At 54.8% G+C, this 18,638-nt stretch overlaps 1 protein-coding gene across 3 annotated transcripts in view; it reads left to right on the forward strand.

Annotated features, from left to right (window-relative positions):
• The window catches only part of KCNAB2 (potassium voltage-gated channel subfamily A regulatory beta subunit 2), a 96,507-nt gene that overhangs the window by 10,440 nt on the left and 67,429 nt on the right, over positions 1 to 18,638 (forward strand). The window contains exon 1 of one of the 3 annotated variants that reach the window (XM_040263277.1): positions 16,187 to 16,306. The exons of the other annotated variants lie outside the window; for them this stretch is intronic. The gene's annotated coding sequence lies outside the window, so the exon portion shown is untranslated. Of the gene's footprint in view, positions 1 to 16,186; positions 16,307 to 18,638 lie in introns of those variants that run through there. 3 annotated transcript variants of the gene reach the window in all.

The following is an 18,638-nucleotide window of genomic DNA, read 5'->3' on the forward strand; positions in this document are numbered from 1 at the left end:
CCAGCATCCCATAAGTTTCTCTGAGCTACCGGTGTCTCCTAGAGCATGTGCCCCCTGAAGATAGGTCATGTCTGTCCAGTCACCTCTGTACCCCAGCTCAGCCCTGGGGCAAGCGCAAGGCAGAAGCAGGTGCTTGACAATGATCAGAAATGATGGACCCTCCCAGAAGGCAGAACAGGGTAGGCTGGTGGCTGCCACCTCACTCAGGAATATCAGAGAATTGAAACCCCTGGGCAGAAACCAAGTGCCAGAGCATCCCCGGAACCACCTCCATTCATCAGAGCACTTCCGGGGAGCACCTGCATCCCCCAACCCAGTCCCTTCCCTTCTTTCATTAACCAGACGGCCCGTGCCTGGTCCTCCAGGGAGACACTCACTGCTCTGTTCATGTGGGTGAATATGGGCTTCCCAGGTGGCACTCGTGGTGAAGAGCCCACCTGCCAATGAGGAGACATAAGAGACTCAGGTTCGATCCCTGGGTCAGGAAGATCCCCTGAAGGAGGAAATAACCACCCACTCCACTATTCTTGCCTGGAGAATCCCATGGACAGACGAGCCTGGTGGGCTACAGTCCATGGGGTTGCAGAGTCAGACACGACTGAGTGACTTAGCATGCAGCACGTGGGTGAATATTGCTGGTGGGGTAGGACCTCCAGGGCCATCACCCTCCCTGTAAGCCCAGGGAAATCTCTCCTGACCCAGGCTGAATTACTCGACTTCCATGAGACCTTGGTCCTTCGAGCCACTGCATCGCAAGTGTCCAAGGCCCACCCTCACAACCCGTTGCCTCACTGTGTTGACGTCGCCAGGGCTCGGAGCTGCGGAGAGGTGATGCCACAGTCCTGAGCACCCTCCACCCCTCCATTTCTTGTGAGGCTTCACTCCAGGAATGAAGTCCTAGTGCCGGTTCTGGCACTGCCCATGGGCAAGACTGCCCTCCCGCCTCCCCTTCTGTCCACTCATCCGCCCCAGGAGCCTCCGGAGTCCCTGCTTGGAGGAGATGACTTGCAATGCACCGGCCACCTGGTGAGCTTTGAGTCCTTGAGCTGAAGCCATGGGACCAGGCCTGGGCTACCTGGAAGCAGGCACAGGCCATTCCCACTGTGGGCTCCCTTATTCCATCTCCCTCAGGCAGACCGCTCCATTGATGGTTCGTCTGCAAAGTATCATATCCTGGGGCACGAGCCTGCTGCACCTTGAACAACAGGCAGTGCCCCAGGGAAGGCAAAGCAGCCGTGGCCTCTGGGACCGGGCAGCCAGCCAGAGGTGGCAGTCGGGAAGGATACACCCCTGCAGCTGAGGGTGAGACAAAGCCAGGTGTCAGAGCCTGTGTGCTGAGGCAGCTGCGGTCCAGGGACGGGCATCACAGGCTGATGGCCACAGGCTCCCAGCCGCCTGGCATCTGGACAGATGAGCCGTGTCCTGCAGCCCGGCAGCCTCCACAAACAGACCACATGCTCAGTGCCCAGCAGCCACATTCATGTGTTTATAGCAGAACCACTTAATCATGTGGAGATAATTCCTTCGAACTGCAGAAACCATCCCAGGGCATCCAGATTGAGTGGTCCCAGGTGGCAGACAGAGAAGGCCATGTCCCGTGGGCAGGTTTCCAGGGAAGCTGGTGGTCTCCAGGAGGGAGGCTAGATGACCGAAAGCCTTTGCCCTGCTGCAGAAAGGAGGCAGGCGCTTCATATGATGCTGGAAAAGGATGCTGATGGTGGTGGGGATGATGCTGCTGGTGGGGATGATGATGGAGATGGTGGTGATGAGGATGCCGATCATGTTGCTGATGACAGCAGTGATGATGATCGTGATGATGGTGCTGGTGGGGATGGTCACGACGGGATCGGTGGTGATGGTAGTGAAGACGGTGGTGGTGTCAATGATGCCGATCATGTTGGTGATGAGAGCAGTGATGATGACCATGACAGGGAAGAGGAGAGCTAGGGCGATGACTTTCCTGTCGTTATTTGTATCAGCAGCTGCCCTTGGTCCGGGATTTGCTCTGTCAGGCTCTTGCTTAAACCCACAAGCATTTACTCTTAATCCTCCAGCCACTCCAGAAGTTGGTGCTTCATGAGTGAGAACAACTTTCATGCTTAATCTCAGGTCTCACAGCCGCCAGAGGACTCTGGGCCTCAGATCACCTCACTCCTGGCCTCGGCCCTGGGCCACAGTGGCCAGGATGCCTGGTAAGGGGAAAGCACAAGAAGGGCCAGCCCAGCCCCCAGCTCTGTGCTGGCAGAGCCCCATGTGGGACTCCCCGTGCTACCCCTAGAGTCTGTCTTCCCCTGCCCCATACACACAAACACCCCACCAGAAGGGGGTCACTGAGTCAGCAGTGATCAGCTGGGAGGTGGGACCCCCTCCCCATGTCCTGGATGCTTTCCCCTCCCGCCTGCAGAATCGTGGGGCTCTCCACTTCCCTGACTCACATCACTGCCTGAGCACCTTCCCAACAGGGAGTCATCACTGCAAGAAACTGACTCACATCCCATCATTTTTCCATAATTCACTTAAACATGATCTCCTTAGTGGGTTAGCGATTTTTCACCCTTCCCAATAGTGCCATCATGAACACTGGTGTGCATCTAAGTTTATTTCCTCTTGAATGGTGGTTCATTTGCTCAGTCATGTCCGACTCTGCAACCCCATGGACTGCAGCACTCCAGGCTTCTCTGTCCTTCACTATCTCCTGGAGTTTGCTCAAATCAATGTCCATTGGGTCAGTGATGCCATCAAAGCATCTCATCCTCTATTGCCCACTTTTCCTCCTGCCCTTGATCTTTCCCAGCATCAGGGTCTTTTCCAGTGAGTTGTCTCCTCTCATCAGGTGGTCAAAGTATTGAAACTTCAGCTTCAGCATCAGTCCTTCCAATGAATATTCAGGGTTGAGTTTCTTTAGGATTGACTGGTTTGATGTCCTTGCTGTCCAAGAGACTGTCAAGAGTCTTCTCTAGCACCACTATTCGAAGGCATCAATTTTTTGAGGCTCAGCCTTTATGGTCCAACTCTCATATCCATACATGACTATGGAAAAACCATAACTTTGACTAGATGGACCTTGAACTGTTAGGTTATGTTTATATAAGTAGGATTTCTGGATCCCAAGCTCTGGGCCTCTGTTACCTGATTACTTTCCGAGAAAATTGTGCTGCACACCCCCAAAGCAGCAATGCCTCACTGGAGTAGCTTTCTCACAGCTTCACCTGCAATGAGTATTTTTATTTAAAAATGCATTTTTTTTCCTGTTCATTACAAGATTGCAAAGGCGCAGTGCCTGATGGCTTCCTTTTGCATCCCTTTTAATTCAACAGAGCCTTTAATGGATGAGGTGGAGTAAAGCTGGCTTTCGAATTGCTAGTGTAGTGCTGCATGGGCAAGACATTAATCTTTCATGCCTCTGTCATGTGGTCCCAGCAGCGTAATCCTCTTTGAAATCATTTGTTATTTATTCTTACAGTCCCCTGAGAATGGGGAGAGCCCCAGGAGCCTATTCACTAACACAGGGAGAGCTGCAGAAATTTGCCTGCAGACACCCCCTCCCCTCAGGGTGTGGAACTGAACCAGGGCTGGGGACACAGGCCCCCAGAAGAGGGTCACAATCCCCAGAGAGAGCACCCTCTGCCTACAACCTGCTAAGGTTGGGGGTTGCCAAGGGTGGCTGGTGAGTCTGCTTCCCAGGGCTGCTGGAGAAAATGACCACAAGTGGAGGAGTTCAAAATGGCCATGTTTATTCGCTGGCCGCTCTGAAGGCTGGAAGTCTAAAAATCAAGGTGTCTGCGGGGCTTGTTCCCTGTGGAGGCTCTGAGTCTGCTCCAGGCCTTTCTCGATATCTGGTGTCACTGGCCATCCTTGGCCCTCCTTGCTTTGGTAGATGCATCACCCCAAAGTCTGCCTCCGTCCCATGCCTCCTTTTCTGCATCTGTGTCTTCTCCTCTTGTAAGGAAACCTGTCACTGGATTTAGGGTCCACCCCAAGTGGTGCTAGTGGTAAGAATCTGTCTGCAATGCAGGAGATGCAGGAGACGTGGGTTCAATCCCTAGGTCGGGAAGGTCCCCTGGAGGAAGGCGTGGCAACCTAATCCAGTAGTCTTGCCTGGGAAATCCCATGGGCAGGGGAGCCTGGCAGACCACAGTCCATGGGGTCACAAAGAGTGAGACAAAACTGAGTGACTAACACACAGGTCAATCCAGGATGTGCCTGCACATGCTCAGTAGCTCAGTCATGTTCGGGCAGGGACACGGTTTGAGCCACTACAGCAGGTTTCTGCCACTGATTCTCACCACCGCCCCCAGAGCCCCCTCTGTGGCTTTCTTTCTGGTCTTCTGATTCTTCGTCGTTGACAGAGACGGCACGTCAGGTATTACTGTTTACAGGGCAAGAGTGGAAGGGTGGCAGGTGGACCTGGGGTTGAGCTGGACTGAGTTGGATCACCCTGCTGAAGAGCCAGCAGTTGCACCCAGAGCCAGGGCCCACGGTGAGGAATGGGATCCAGTATGGAGTCACCCTGCCCACCGCTGCCAGTGTACTTAGAGAGCGGAGTCCCCTCCTGGCCTCAGAGCAGTGGGCAAGCAGCCTGGGGAGGCCTCACAGCGTTCACCTGTGGGTGACAGGGTGAGCAGGTGAGACAAGACAGCGTGTTCCATCAAGGGCAGATGGGAGGTGCTCAGAGAGGCCCCCCCTTCTCAGGATGTGAGCCTGTGCCTCCCCAGGGAGGGATAAGTTTATGCTACAGTGTTTAGGGGTCCCAGATCCATCAGACACTGGCAAGCAGCCTTTTTCTCAGCCTCTCTGTTCCCTCTACAAAAGGCACCAAGGTCTGTCCACCAGCGTCTCCTAAGGGTCACCATTAAAATCCACCTGAATTCCAGGGGTCCAGCACCGCCGTGTGTGTGATCATGCAAAGTTCCAGGGATCAGCCATGGATAGTCAGCCTCATGCTGTGCCAGGCACTGTGCCAAGTACAGGGGAGGGACTAGCTGGACACGGTGGCCAGAGGTCCCTGAGCAGCACTGGCCAGAAGTAGGCAGCCCCCATCCCCACAGCCCACCACCAGCCCCTCAGTGTTACCACCATGGGTGAGGTGAGAACACCGACCACTCCCCAAGGCCTCCCGGGCCCCAGGTCATCCAGAGCCCTAGAGAGAAAGAGACTCCAGCCTGCCTGGGGGAGGGGACTGGGGACTGTGTGTCCAGGGACTGCTTGGTGGCACAAGAGGGCGCCAATGCATCCACTTAGACTGGAGAGACCAGCTTTGAGACTGCCTGTCTGGGGGACACCAGCATGCCAGCCTCTCCCTTCTGCTGCCATCCTGGGGGTAAGCAGTTTAAAAACCCACCCCTCTCCCCAGACCAGGGAAGCAGCTTGGAGCTGCTTCATCCATCCGCCTGCTGAGAGCTGGGACCGCCTCTGCTCTCTCCCGTCTCTCTGCTGAGTCAGGCTTTAGAATCACTGCAGGAACTGCAGCCCTGATCACTGGCGGCGGGAGGGGGTGGGGGGGCGGGGAGGGGTCCTTCCTCTCTATCCCCAACTCTGTGTTTTCCTCCCACTTTGACTCAGCTGGAAAGACCCCAGTCCACTGTGATAGGAGATGAGACGTTTCTCTGTCCCTTCTATTCAGGATGCCCCTCGAAGAGTGGGAAAAACCAGGTTCACTGTCGGTCTGACCACTTGGGGGGAGGGGATGCGTGTTCTTGGACCTCCTGCCCGCCCACCACCACAGCCCTTGGGCTCAGATTATCCCGCTCAGAGGTGGATGCAGAGCTTCTGTCTCTGACTCCCCAGCCAGGTACTCGCAGCACTGCAGCCTCAGCCAACTGACTGGAGATGCGCACCGTGCTGGCCACAGGGTGCCCTGGGCTCAGTTCAGCCCTCGGGTGCTGCCTGGAGTCCTCTGAGATTGCACAGCCGTCCCCCAGAGAGCTGGGCAGGGGCAGGGGCAGTCCAGCCTCACCCAGATTCTCTCACCAGCACCGGTGGGGAGGAAACCCTGGAGGTAGGCCATTTAGACCTGCAGTTCGTTTTCTCTTTGGGATGAAGGGTAGGGCTTGGGTTTCACAAGGAAAGCCCCTCCAGGCAGTCAGCTGAGTCCCTGTTCTGCAGCAGGAAGCCCCTGTCCCCCTGATGGTGGCCAGCACAGGGGATAGAGCTCTCTTGTCCCACTGTTCTTTATGTTTAAGACCCTTGCCCCCTGAAGGACAAGCTTCTGACACCAGAATGGGGGAGAGATGCTCTCATCATGAAAAGAGAGCATGGGTAGGGGAATGTTGGGGACACAGCTCTGCCCCCCAGCACACCCCCACTCAGATCTCACACTGTGTGGGGCCCCCCGACCCCAAGCCTCCTCCAAAGGGCTGCTTCATGTTGGGCTGCCTGGTGGGGAGATGCCTGTTGACTTGATCGTGGCCTGGCTTCCCAGAGGAAGCAGCCTCTCCTCCATCGCTCTGGGAGCATCCACTGAGGCAGGAGAGAGAGGAGAACAAACAGACCCCTGGGTGCACTTCATCCCGGGGAGGTGGGAGCAGGCCCAGCCCTTCTGCCTCCCCCTAGAGGTATGGGGCACACTCTCTGAGGCTGTGTTTGCAGTGTTCTCTGGCTGGATGTCTGGGTCACCCAGGTGGCTCCCAGGACCTCGTGGCCATCACCACCTAGCTGGTGGAGACCTGAGTGCTTTGTCTTCACCGGCCCTGTGGAGCATCTGCTTTTCAGAGCAGCAGGAGGCTGCCGGGGCTGGCCTGGGACATTGACCATGAGGTTGCAGGTCCTTCCACATGTGGAGCTCGGTGCCACCTTCCTGGACTGGCCAGGGTGGAGCATGCAGGCAATGGGAGGAAAGGGCTTCCTTGGCATCTCATGGGGTATGTGAACGGACAGCAGACCTTGGGCTGCTGGCTGATAGATAGAGTGGGCCCGGTGTGTGTCTGTGTGTGTATGCACACGTGTGCTTGTGTCTGTACACACACACACACCTTCAGAGGCACATCCCCCACCTAGACCTTCATTATAGCACCTCCCCAAGGCTGGCCTGCAGCGCTCCATCCTGCTGCGGTTCTGGTCTCTCCCTAGACTGTCTGAATAAACTTCCTATAATGGGAGGAACTCTGATACACTTTCACAAAGGGGGATTTTAAATTAGTTCTAAAAAAGAAAGAAAGAACTGCATGCTGACCCAGAATTCACTTTGCCCTGTGCAGTCTATGCACCTCCTCCTGGGATTTCCGGAGATGAGATTCTGAGGCCACAGGTTTGGAAAGCACTGTCTCTCCTGCACTCTGGTCCCCTGTCTCTCTATCTCTTGTCTGTCTGTCTCTGTCTTTGGCAAGTATTTCCACACTCCAGCCACCAGCCTTTCATCTGCTGCTATGAGTCATATGTACACACAGCCAGATCTGTTTCTGAGTTTGCATTTCTCCTTTAGCTGGTTAAACTTTCTTCTTAAATAATCTTATTTTGAAATGAAACTCGCTGTTCCTGCAATCAAGGGAAAGCCAACATTACTTGTCATAATTTAGAGATCACTAGAAAAATAAGTAGATAAATTTTAGATTCAAGAACTATATGAAGTGTGACCAGAACACACAGACCTTGAAAAATCCCTGTCTTGAGGATCTCATAGGGATTGTTTTCTGGGAACTAGGGGACTGCTGCCTGCCCCTCCTCCTCCAATCATCCCCATTCCCCTGGTCACAGGTGGAATACCTGGTCCAAGGTTATTCATGTTCCAAGGGCAAGTTAACGAGTCCTTCTTCATCCCTGCTCAGGCGAATAAAATGGGTGGGAAAGCCTGAGGTGAGGGGGGGTGGTGGGTAGTACATTGTATTCCCCAGTTGGATTTAGGCAAGAGAGGGAGATTTTATCAGGGATGAGGGTGCCCAGGGGCTGGGCTGGTATTCGAATGTCAAAGATTTAGACCAGAAAACTGTACGGAGCATTATTCTCCAGGAATCATCTGAGAATCTGGGAAAAAATGGCAGGAGGTGGCCTTAAGACTGTTGACTTTGGAGTCGAGTAGATCTGCCTCAGCTCTTTGCTTCTTGGAGCATCAAGGAGGGTCATTAAGAAGATGTGAATGACAGAGGTGTTAGAAATGAAAAGTGTCAGTTCCTCCCCACTGTTGGTTAACCACTGTAGTGTAATAGTGTGGGGTGACCCATGCAGGCTGGAGAAGCAGCCATGGCATTGGACCCCAAGGCTGGTGACATTGCCAGCAGATGATGTTGCTCCCCCAGGGGGAGTGGCAGGAACAAGGGTTGGGGCTGCCATAGGTACAGGAGCATCAGGGAATGGGACTCTGGTGACGCGTGGACAACCCGAGGCCGGCAGTGAAGATGGGCAAGAGAGGGAATGTTCCAGAGGCAGCCATGTGGATGGAGCCAGCAGGCATCCTGAACCTGGGCCTCGGGTCAGACGGGTGGGATGAGGTGCAGCTGTGGGCTCATGGGCATGGAGGTGAGAACTTAAGCTCAGAGCGTTGTTCAGCAGGGGGGATTCCAAAGTAGCAGTGCTTGGAGGAAGCAGAGGCAGCCTGGGGTGAAGGTGGAGGGTGTGATGGAGGTGGAAGTTGTAGAGGTGCTAGAGATGGTGGAGGTGGAGGTGATGAAGATGAAAGTGGTGGAGGTGATGGACACGAAGGTGGTGGAGGTGATGGAGATGAAAGTGGTGGAGGTGATGGACACGAAGGTGGTGGAGGTGATGGACACGAAGGTGGTGGAGGTGATGAAGGTGAAGGTCGTGGAGGTGGTGAGAGGTGATGGACATGAAGGTGGTGGAGGTAGTGGAAATGGAGGTGGTGGAGCTGATGGAAGTGAACATGGTGAAGGTCATGGAATTGGTGGAGATGATGAAGGTGGAGATGGTAGAGATGGTGTGTGAGTGTATATACATGTTCACACATGCATATACATGTGCTCTATGTCCGTGCATGCATGCCTGCCTCTGTACATGCGTCATAAACCAGGGATCACTCTAGACAGGAACTCCAGACCTGATAGAGACTGTAAAGTCCAGTGATGGCCTGCAGTCCCAACCTGGGCCTGTGTGGGCTGCACTCTCCCACCATGAAACCCCTTGGAGGAGGTGCTGAGGTTATAGGAAGAAGAATCACATGATCATGCTGAGTGGGCGTAACCTGCCTGCACATGTTCAGCACCATGTCCCAGGACAAAGGATTCCCCAAGGAATGAGACTGACCCAGTGGCTGCCCTCTGGGCTCACCGTCTGGTTGGGGGACAGCCAGGTGGTGTCTCCACAGGTTAAGGTACAAGCTCCTCAGGAAATGCACATGCTGACATGATGGACGGGCCCCTGGAGAGGTGACATCTGAGTGGGGACACACAGTAAGAGTGTCCTGGGCAGAGGGGTGGCACCTGCCAAGGCTTAGTGGCAGAAGAGAGGGAAGGAGGACCCCGCCCCCACATGGGTGTTCCATGCACTCCTCAGACTGGATGCAGCCACCACCAGTCTCCAGAACACCCCCAACCTGCTGCACCCCACCACATCCCCCCATCTCAGGAGCTGGCAGTTCTTCTGCAGAAACCTGAGGGTCGTCCTGCACCCCCACCTTCCTCTAAGGCCCCACATCCACCCAAGAGCTGTCCCTTTGGTCTCCACCTCCCGACTCCACCAGTCACCTGGCCACCGCAGCCTGGGCCTCCCCAACTCCCACCTGGATCATCACTGGTCTCCTAATGAGACCTCCCACCTGACTCTGCCCTTTGTCCCCCAACCCTGTCTACTCTCACCCTGGAAAGCACGCTGTCTCACCCTTGTAGGGAGGAGGTGTTTGGCTGTTCCTCTCTGCTGGGGGGCAGCTCAGGGCTGTGGTTCAGAGGAGGGACTCCCGGGGCTGTTGGGGGTCCATGGCCAGACTGACTTAACCGCCCTGAACCTCAGTTTTCCAGCCATCACCAGTGATGGGTAATAAGCCTCACAGGGTGTGGGGTGAAGGCTAAGTGAATGAGTGCACCTGGAAGCCTTTATCCTGGCTCCTCGAATCTCTGCACTCGGGCCCCAGCAGCTTGGACTGATCCTCAACCAGGGATAAAGTCAAGGATGCTGCTCAGGTGCGCGTCTGGTACCTTCTCTCTCATCCACACCCCTCAGAGGACACTCAGGTGTCCTGGACCCCAAGCTATCCGAAGCCCAGTGTCAATGCAGGATGCTGAAGGCCCAGCCCTTCCCCAGGACTGGACGGGTCACTGTGTCGAGGACAGAGACACAAGGCTGCAGGCTGGAGCTCGAGGGCAGGCAGCCCCACCTCCGACGGCACCTTCCAGGTGCCATGTTGAGGCATCACGAGCAGGATTTTTAAATTCTACACTTATTTCATCTCAGTGCAGGAGCGGGAATGAGAACATACAGTCTGTGTGAGCAACCCAAATCAAAAATAAATGAGGCAAGAAGAGGAACCAAAAATAGTCAGCATCAGAGGCAGCAGCCTGCAACAGTGGCCAGCTGTCCCCAGCAAGTGGTTGGGAGGGCGGCTTTACGTGTATTACTAGGAACAGATTAATCAGGCTTGCAGTCCAATGATAAATCAGAATTACTAGCAAAGTAAAAGAGGTTAATGAGGACTCAGGGGGCACAGTGCCTCTGTGCCTTCTCCCCTCCTCCCCAGCACCCCACTAGGCAGTGGGGGCACAGGCTTGGCCAGCAGGCAAGCATGAAAGTCATCTATAAGTGAGGGGGTCCCCTTCCTGACCAGAATGTCCCCACAAAAGGACAGAGCAGAGCTGCGAGTGCCATGGATCTTGTAAGGATCTACACTTCCATCTTTTTTTGGTGGATGTCACCTCTTTTAATAGTTGTTCAGTCACTCAGTCATGTCCGATTCTTTGTGACCCCATGGACTGCAGCACACCAGGCCTCCCTGTCATCACCAACTCCTGGAGTTTACTCATACTCATGTCCATTGAGTTGGTGATGCCATCCAACTATCTCATTGTCTGTCATCCCCTTCTCCTCCTGTCCTCAATCTTTCCCAGTAGCAGGGTCTTTTCTAATGAGTCAGCTGTTGGGATCAGGTGGCCACAGTATTGGAGCTTCAGCTTCAGCCTCAGTCCTTAGAGATAAAAGTTCTGCGAACTATGACTGGAGGGCCAGATCCAGCCCACCACCTGTTTCTTGTTTTGTTTTGTTTTTAATTTTTTTTTGATGTGGGCCATTTTTAAGGTCTACTGAATTTGATACAATATTGCTTCTGTTTTATGTTTTGGGGGAGAGTTTTGGCCCAGAGGCATGTGGGATCTTAGCTCCCAAACCAGGGATCAAACCCACATCCCCTCCATTGGAAGATGAGGTCTTAACTACTGGACTACCAGGAAAAGTCCCTGTTTTTGTAAGTAAAGGTTTAGTAGTTTTTTGTTTGTTTTCTTTTTCCTTTCTTGGCCATGCCTCTCGGCAAACAGGATCTTATTTCCCCAACCAGGGGTTGAATCCATGTCTCCTGCAGTGGAAGTTCAGAGTCTTAACCAATGGCCTGCCAGGGAAATCCCTATAAATAAAGTTTTATTGACATACAGCCACACCCTCCCCTTCACAAATTGTCTCTGGCTGCTTTCACAGGGCAGAGACTCACAAAGCCCAAAATATCGCCCTGGCCCCTCACTGCACAGGCTTTGGTCCCCACCATAGATGTCTTTCATCAGATGCTCCAGCATCCAGAGAGGTATCCAATCCATCAAAAGACATCTCCCAACAATGGGGGTTTGTTTGGTGGTGTTTCAGTTTGCTGCTGTTGGTTAGGGCTTTGGAGATGTCGTTTAAGTCAAAAAAGATTCTGCAGTAATTTGCTTTCTCTCATGCAAGGAACATCTTTGAGGCAGACACATTTGAGTCATGTGATTAACCTCAGACCCCGAAGATTAACAGCCGCGGGAAAGCCCTGGGCCCGACCTGCTAGCCACCCTCCTTGCTCTGTTCCCCGGACATCTGAGGGGGAGGAGCAGGTGGGCTCCCACAGGGCAAGGCAGAGCAGGCCCTCTTGGGGGTCCTCTTTCCTAGGTTGTCCTTGGGGCCCACCTAGGGGGCCCCCCCCACTCCACGAGTCACACAGAGTCCTTTCAAACCTTGAGCCTTGCAACACGTCCACTACTTGGGAAGGAAAGGACCCTTTAGACAGACTGTAGTGCCCAGTCATCATTCTGAGCAGGCGTTTTCTCATGGCCTGTTTGGAGCACTTGGAGTTTGCATAACACGTCACCAGGAAGGTATCTCCCAGGAAGAGAAGAAAAACCACAAGGAGCTTTTCAACCATGAAGGTTTGCATTTCTGTGACGCCTCCAAGAGACCCTTTACTCCTGACATGACCTGGGTGGGGACTACAGGATGGAGAGTTAGTGTGCACCAGTGGTGAATCCCCCGAACCATGACCTGGGGCCCCTCCAGGCACCAGCGTCAACAAATACACCTCCTGCATTTGCCCCCCTCCCCAAGAGAGGTTTTGAACAGAGCTGGGCAAAATGCTACACATTACACTGCCTTTGAGATGACTCTGCTTCTGAGTATCAGTTATTAAACTGGATTAGCATCCAATCCGTGGAGAGGTTGCGATCTCATATGCTAAAAACTCAACAGAATCCCAGAGTTGGCTTGAAAACCACCAAGCCACCCAAGCTCACCTAACCACACGAGATGAACAGGGACCAAGAGCTCCCATGGGGGCCTGGCTGAGTGCTTTCTGCGGTGACCTCACTCAACTGAAGCACCACGTGGAGAGAGGTACTGCCCGAGACGTGGACCCAGGAAACAGGTGTGTGCTCACAGTGATGGGGGTCAAGTCCTGCTGGGGGCGGGGGGGTCTGTGCCTCCAAAGGGTGTGTGTGAAGGTTGCCCAAAGCCCTTTTGCTCAAGGAGGGACGTGTGGCCTCGGTAACTCCTAAAACAGGGCTCTTCAAACCTTTTCTACAGAGGACCAGAAAGTAAGCATTTTAGCCTTTCAGTCTGTGCAGCCTCTGTCCCAGCTTCTCAGCTCTGCCATGTGACGTGAGAGCAATCATAGCTGATACGTAAATTAGTGTTCTGGCCTGAATGTCTGTGTCCCCCAAAATTTATATGAAGAAATGAAGTGCTCAGTCGCTCAGTCATATCTGACTTTTTCCGACCCCATGGACTGCAGCTGCCAGGCTTCTCTGTCCATCAGTTCATCCAGGCACGAATACTAGAGTGGGTTGCCATTTCCTCCAGGAGATCTTCCCAACCCAGTGATCATACCTGTCTCCTGCAATGGCAGTGGATTCTTTACCACTAGCCCCACTTGGGGATGTTAAAGCCCTAATTCCCAATGGGATGCTCTTTGGAGTTGAGATCTTTGGGAGGTGGCTCAGTCAGTAAAGAATCTACCAGCAACACAGGAGACCTGAGTTTAGTCCCTGGGTTGGGAAGATCCCCTGGAGAAGGGCATGGCTACCCACTCCAGTATTCCATGGACAGAGGAGCCTGGCAGGCTACAGTCCATGGGGTCACAGAATTGGACATAACTAAACAACTGACACTGGGTTTAGATAAGGTCCTGAGGGTGGGGTCCCATGTTTAGTGCCTTTATAAGAAGAGACCACAGCAAGCTTGTTTCTTGGCCTCTGAGGACACAGGGAAAAGGCGGCCATCCTCAAGGTCGGAGGAGAGTCCTCAGCAAACACTGAATATGCCCACACCTGGAACTGGGACTTCCAGGCTCCAGAACTTGGAGGAAAAAATGTCTGCTGTTGACAGCCCCCCACCACCACATGTGGCATTTGTTATGGCAGCTGAATGTGCATGGCTCTGCACCAGTGAAAGTTTATTCATGGACACTGAGATTTGAATTTTATATAATGTTCATGTCCCATGAAATATTCTCCTCTTGTTTTTCTTCCAACCACTTAAAACACGTGAGAACTATTCTTAGCTCAGAGGCTGGAGAGCGGAAGTGGACGTCGTGGGTGGAACTTACAAGGATGCAGATTTCAACTCCTCATTTAAAAAAAAAAAAAAAAAGGACCTTTTTCATCATTTCAGTTGTCCCCAGAGGACTAATCTGCTTAGAGTTCCCCACAGGTGGAGGTATGTGTGGCTCAGCAACATGGGGGGTTTGCAGAGGAACTTGTGTGTCTCCAGAGCCCTGGACTGACTCTGTCCTTCTCAACCTTGGGAGCAAACAGTACACGTGAACCCAGTTCTCCCGCTACACTTGGGGGATGTGCCTGCCACCCAGGGTCCTGACCCAAAGAAACCTGAATTTCCATGGACAGATCTATTCAGTGCTTGCTCCTTAAGTTGTGAACACAGCTGGAACCCCTGTGAGGTCTGCCCTTAGCAGGAGCATACTTGAGACACTCTCAAGACCCGCCTGGCACTCCACCTTGGTCTGTGGTCAGACTGGGGGCACAGAACAAGATGATTTGCTGCAGGTTACCCCATGCAGGCCACCTCCTGCCTCTTGCCCCAGCCTGAGACACCCTGCACCCTGCATCACTCCTTGTGCTGAAAATGGAGGCAGAGGACTTCCCTGTGGTCCATGGATAAGACTCCATGTGCTCCTGACGCGGGGGGCACAGGCTAGATCCCTGCTCAGGGATTTAAGATCCCACATGCCACAAGGCACGGCCAAAAAGAAAAAACAGAGGCAGAACTCAGGAGGCAGCCTCCTCATGAGGAAGAAAAATTCCAGAAGATTCCCTTGCCACAAGGAAAGCAACATTTCCTGGAGCCCCACCCCCCAACCAGGATTCTGCTGATAGACTATGTCCCAGCCTCAACAGCTGGAAGATGACTCAGGAAGTGAGGCCCATAGTTGGCCAATGGACCACTCAGCAACTCTCATGTTTATTGATCCAGCTCAAATCTATGGCTCAAACACGTCCACAGAGAAGCCCCTGAGACTAAATGAAGTATCCTGAACTTTGAAGCCCAGCGTTTAGCGGTCGCCTGCCCTCCCACTTCCAAATGAATGTCTTGAAGAAGCGTTGGCAGATGCTTGAAGAAAAACGATTTACTCTCAGGGGCCGTGAAAGAAGCTGCGGTTTGAGGCCTGACTGTGGCTTTCCTGGTGGCTCAGACGGTAAAGACTCCACCTGCAATGTGGGAGACTTGGGTTTGATTCCTGAGTCGGGAAGATCCCCTGGAGAAGGGAATGGCTACCCACCCCAGTATTCTTGCCTGGAGAATCCCATGGACAGAGGAGCCTGGTGGGCTATGGTGGCCTTGAGTAGCATTTAATATTCATGGGCCTAGAGTCCTGACTGTAAAGGCACCCCCACCTTTGAGGGTTAAAGGCGGCAAGGGCTGTGTGTGACTGGGGATACTCAACCAGGGGGCTCTCTTCCCAAACCCCTCCCCAGGGCTTCTCTTTTTTTCTCTTTGCTCTCCCTCCCCACTCCTCTCCCTCCTGTTCTCCCCTCAACACTCCCCTGCCAGGCTGTTTACTTCTCCCTTCTCTTTCCCCTTTGTTTTCCATCACCCCTTCTGTGTTTTCATCCTGCCGGGACTGCAGCAGCCAACTCCCTCAGCAGCCTCAGAGCCATGTGCCCACCCCTGAGGCAGAGGGGGGCCCACCCGGGAGGCGGGGGGCAGAATCCGTGGTTGGGCAGGTGATGGGCCGTGCCTGGGGCTGCAGGTGCAGCACAGCACAGATGGAACATTCCATCCACACCCTCCCTCTGGCTCTCCCCTCCCCGCCCCCCCCCCCAGGAAGGGGCATCCCCCTCCCTTGTCCTCCCAGGCTGCCCCACCCCCACATCACCTGCAGGCACCTGCTGTGTCCTGGCACAGTGCTGGGACCAGGACTGGGATGCGAGTGAGAGGCAGATTCCTGCCCAGATTCACTGTCCCCCCCGGTGGGGGGAGGGGGGCGACCTAGCAGTACCTGACTCAGAGCGCCACTCTGGAATCAGCCCAGTCCTGGGTTGGAATCCTGGCCGTAGGCCTGACCTCTGACCCTCAAGGTCATCATCCATGCAGCAGTAACCCCCCCACCCAGGGCTATGGGGACAGTCAAATGAAGAGACGAGGGCAGAAGGTGTGGAGCCCAGCCCTGGCACAAAGCTGGCGCCAGTAAGCAGGAACTCTTTAACAGCCCCAGAGCTAGCTTCGTGGCTGCCTGGCGTATATCTGTCCCCACCCCCTGGCAGAGAGGGCCCCCCCCCGGGCTGTCTGGGGCCCTCCTCAGGACACGCCTGGGACTAGAAGCCACACCCTGTCTCGCCAAGCATCCTCCGCGTTGTCGCTCACGCCACCAGCTTCCTGGTTGGCCCGTGGTCCCGCCGTGTTCACCTTCCACCTCGTACACACCAAGATGTTCTTGTCTCCGGCCATTCTGACCCGAGAGCAGGTACTCGGGACGTTTTGGGGACTCTGCTTCCCAGGATGGGGTCTGTGCTTGAGGGGACAGCACCCCAGCTCCCTCTGCAGGGTTGGGGTGCTCCCTTGACTTGCCTGGTTCCTCGGCCCAGCAGCTCCCTGGGTCCTGTGCCCCCACAGGCCTGGCTGCAGCCGGGGTGGGAGCTGCCCCTGTGGACTCCCTGCTAAACCCAGGCGGAGCCCACGTGGCCAGCTGTCACAGCAGCTGCAGGCGTCCCCCCTACCCACCCCAGTGACTGCTGGGCGGCGGGCGGGCTGGCGGGGCACGGCGTGTGGCACCCAGTGGAGGTGTCTGACACAGCTCTACCTCCTGGGTGGCTGGCTTCTGCTTTCATCGCCCGGTTAAGGAGCTGCCGGAGATCAAGGGCGCAGCGGGGCCTCCTCTGTGGGGCCTGGGGGGTGAGGGGGCAGCTGTTGAGCAGCCCCAGCAGCTCCTGGAGAGGATCCTACCAGTCTGCTGTCTCCAGAAACCCCCTTGACCACCACCCCAGACCTGGGTTCCCATCTCAGAGTAGAGAGTCGTTTTACAGTCAGAAGGAGGGGGGTCCTGCCTTAAAAATGATGAAAGGGGCCCCATCCCTCCCCTCTCCTGGAGGGCAGAGTTCAGGGCAAGAGGAGGTGGCAGGAGGATCCCTTGGATCCCTTCCCCGCCCTTCAGTTCTGTCCTGGCAGAGCACCCGTGGCCACCATGTGGAGGGGGCACAAGGCAAGCTCCCTGGTGCCTAAGGCACCTCCTCCAGGCCCGGAAAAGCGCAGTCTCTTGGTACCTCCCTCCCCCACCTCACTCTTCTCTCCACTCTGGGCCCCAGCAGGATATCGGTGCAGGCTGTGGTCACTGTGGGAGGCCAGGGTGGCCGGTGGGAAGGAGACCCTGAGCTTCCTGGGCTGGGACAGGAAGGCTCTGATGATCTGAATAAATGACCGTGGGGAGGCCTTGGCATGGGCACTCGGGCAAGGTTATGGAGATTCCAGAGCATGTGTGGGGTTTTGTTTCCTGCGTCTTGCCCTGACCCGCTGCAGCTCACATGGTCTGTAGAGTGCCAAGGCCCCTCTTCCCAGGACCAAGTGACCACACCCTTCCACCTGTGGTCACCAGGATCTGGATGGTACTGGGGAAGCCATGGCCGAGAGATGAGCCCCCCCCACCCCATGAGCCAAGCCTCCATCCTGTCCCAGGGTGTCCCCAAGATTGGGGGCCTTTGGCTGCTGACCCCCAACCCGCCATCACTACGTGCAGCTGGGACGTATCCAGGAACCACAGTGAGGCTTCACCTCAAGTGGAAAGCATCCAGCCAGCAGGTGCATGAGCAGTGGGTGTGGACCTGGGTGGTCTGCACTAAGGGAAAGGCTTGTCATCGTTGCTTTGGGAGAGGTGGGTTTGGGGACTGTAATCTTTTTTATCATGACGCTAATTATATATGAGCAGGAACTCTCCCTGAAACAGTCCGGCCCTGGCTCTATGCTGACTGACCTGTTTGTAATCAGGGAACAGGCATCTGAAGGTTGCTCTGAAAAGATGGAAACTTTTAGTCTGTGATCTTGACGAGGAATTCTTAACGGGGCACTGATCAGACATATGAACAGACACCATCAGGCAGTCTTACCCCTGGGCTCCATGACGGGTCCAGATTTCTCCACTGTTGCCTGACCACACGTGGTCCATGCTATGAAGTGTTGGGTTTAGGGGGCGGGGTCACTGTGCCACCCGTCCCCCCGGCTCAGGCCTCTGGAGCTGAGAGGAGAGACTGAGGTTCTCATTGGCAAACAGCAGAGCATCCTAGCTGTGACCCCCAGCCCCTAATAAAGATTGCACCGTTCTCCCCCACGAACATCTGACTCAGCAAGATCTGGACGGTGCTGTTTGGGAGTGGTGTTGTTGACCTCCAGCCCCTTCTAGCAACCAGGCCCCTCTACTTGTTCCCCACGATGACTCCATGAGCACAACGGACACCTCAAGTGCACACAGATTCGGTAGCTCTCGCCCTTTGCTGCCCATCTTGCTCGTAGGGGAGGAGTTGTCTCCCATCTTGGGGCTCCTAGCTTCTGGGAGAGAGAGGAAGGGGAGTTACACAAGCGCCCTTCCGGATCTTTGTGGTTTCAAGCAGTTACATCTCTTCCTGTCTCTTCTTGAGGCACCCTGTGGCCATCGCAGCTCCCACAGGCTCTGGGCCTGTAAAGGACGGTGGTTTTGTGCTGTGTCACAGTCAGAGCGATACCTCAGGGCTTTGATAGGAAGGATTTCCAGGGTTCGAGAAGCAGCATGCAAAATGACATCAGTTTGAGAAGCAGGAACTTGAGTCCTA

Source organism: Oryx dammah, unplaced genomic scaffold, assembly GCF_014754425.2.
Source record: "Oryx dammah isolate SB20612 unplaced genomic scaffold, SCBI_Odam_1.1 HiC_scaffold_21, whole genome shotgun sequence".
In the NCBI taxonomy this organism is placed as follows: Eukaryota; Metazoa; Chordata; class Mammalia; order Artiodactyla; family Bovidae; genus Oryx; species Oryx dammah.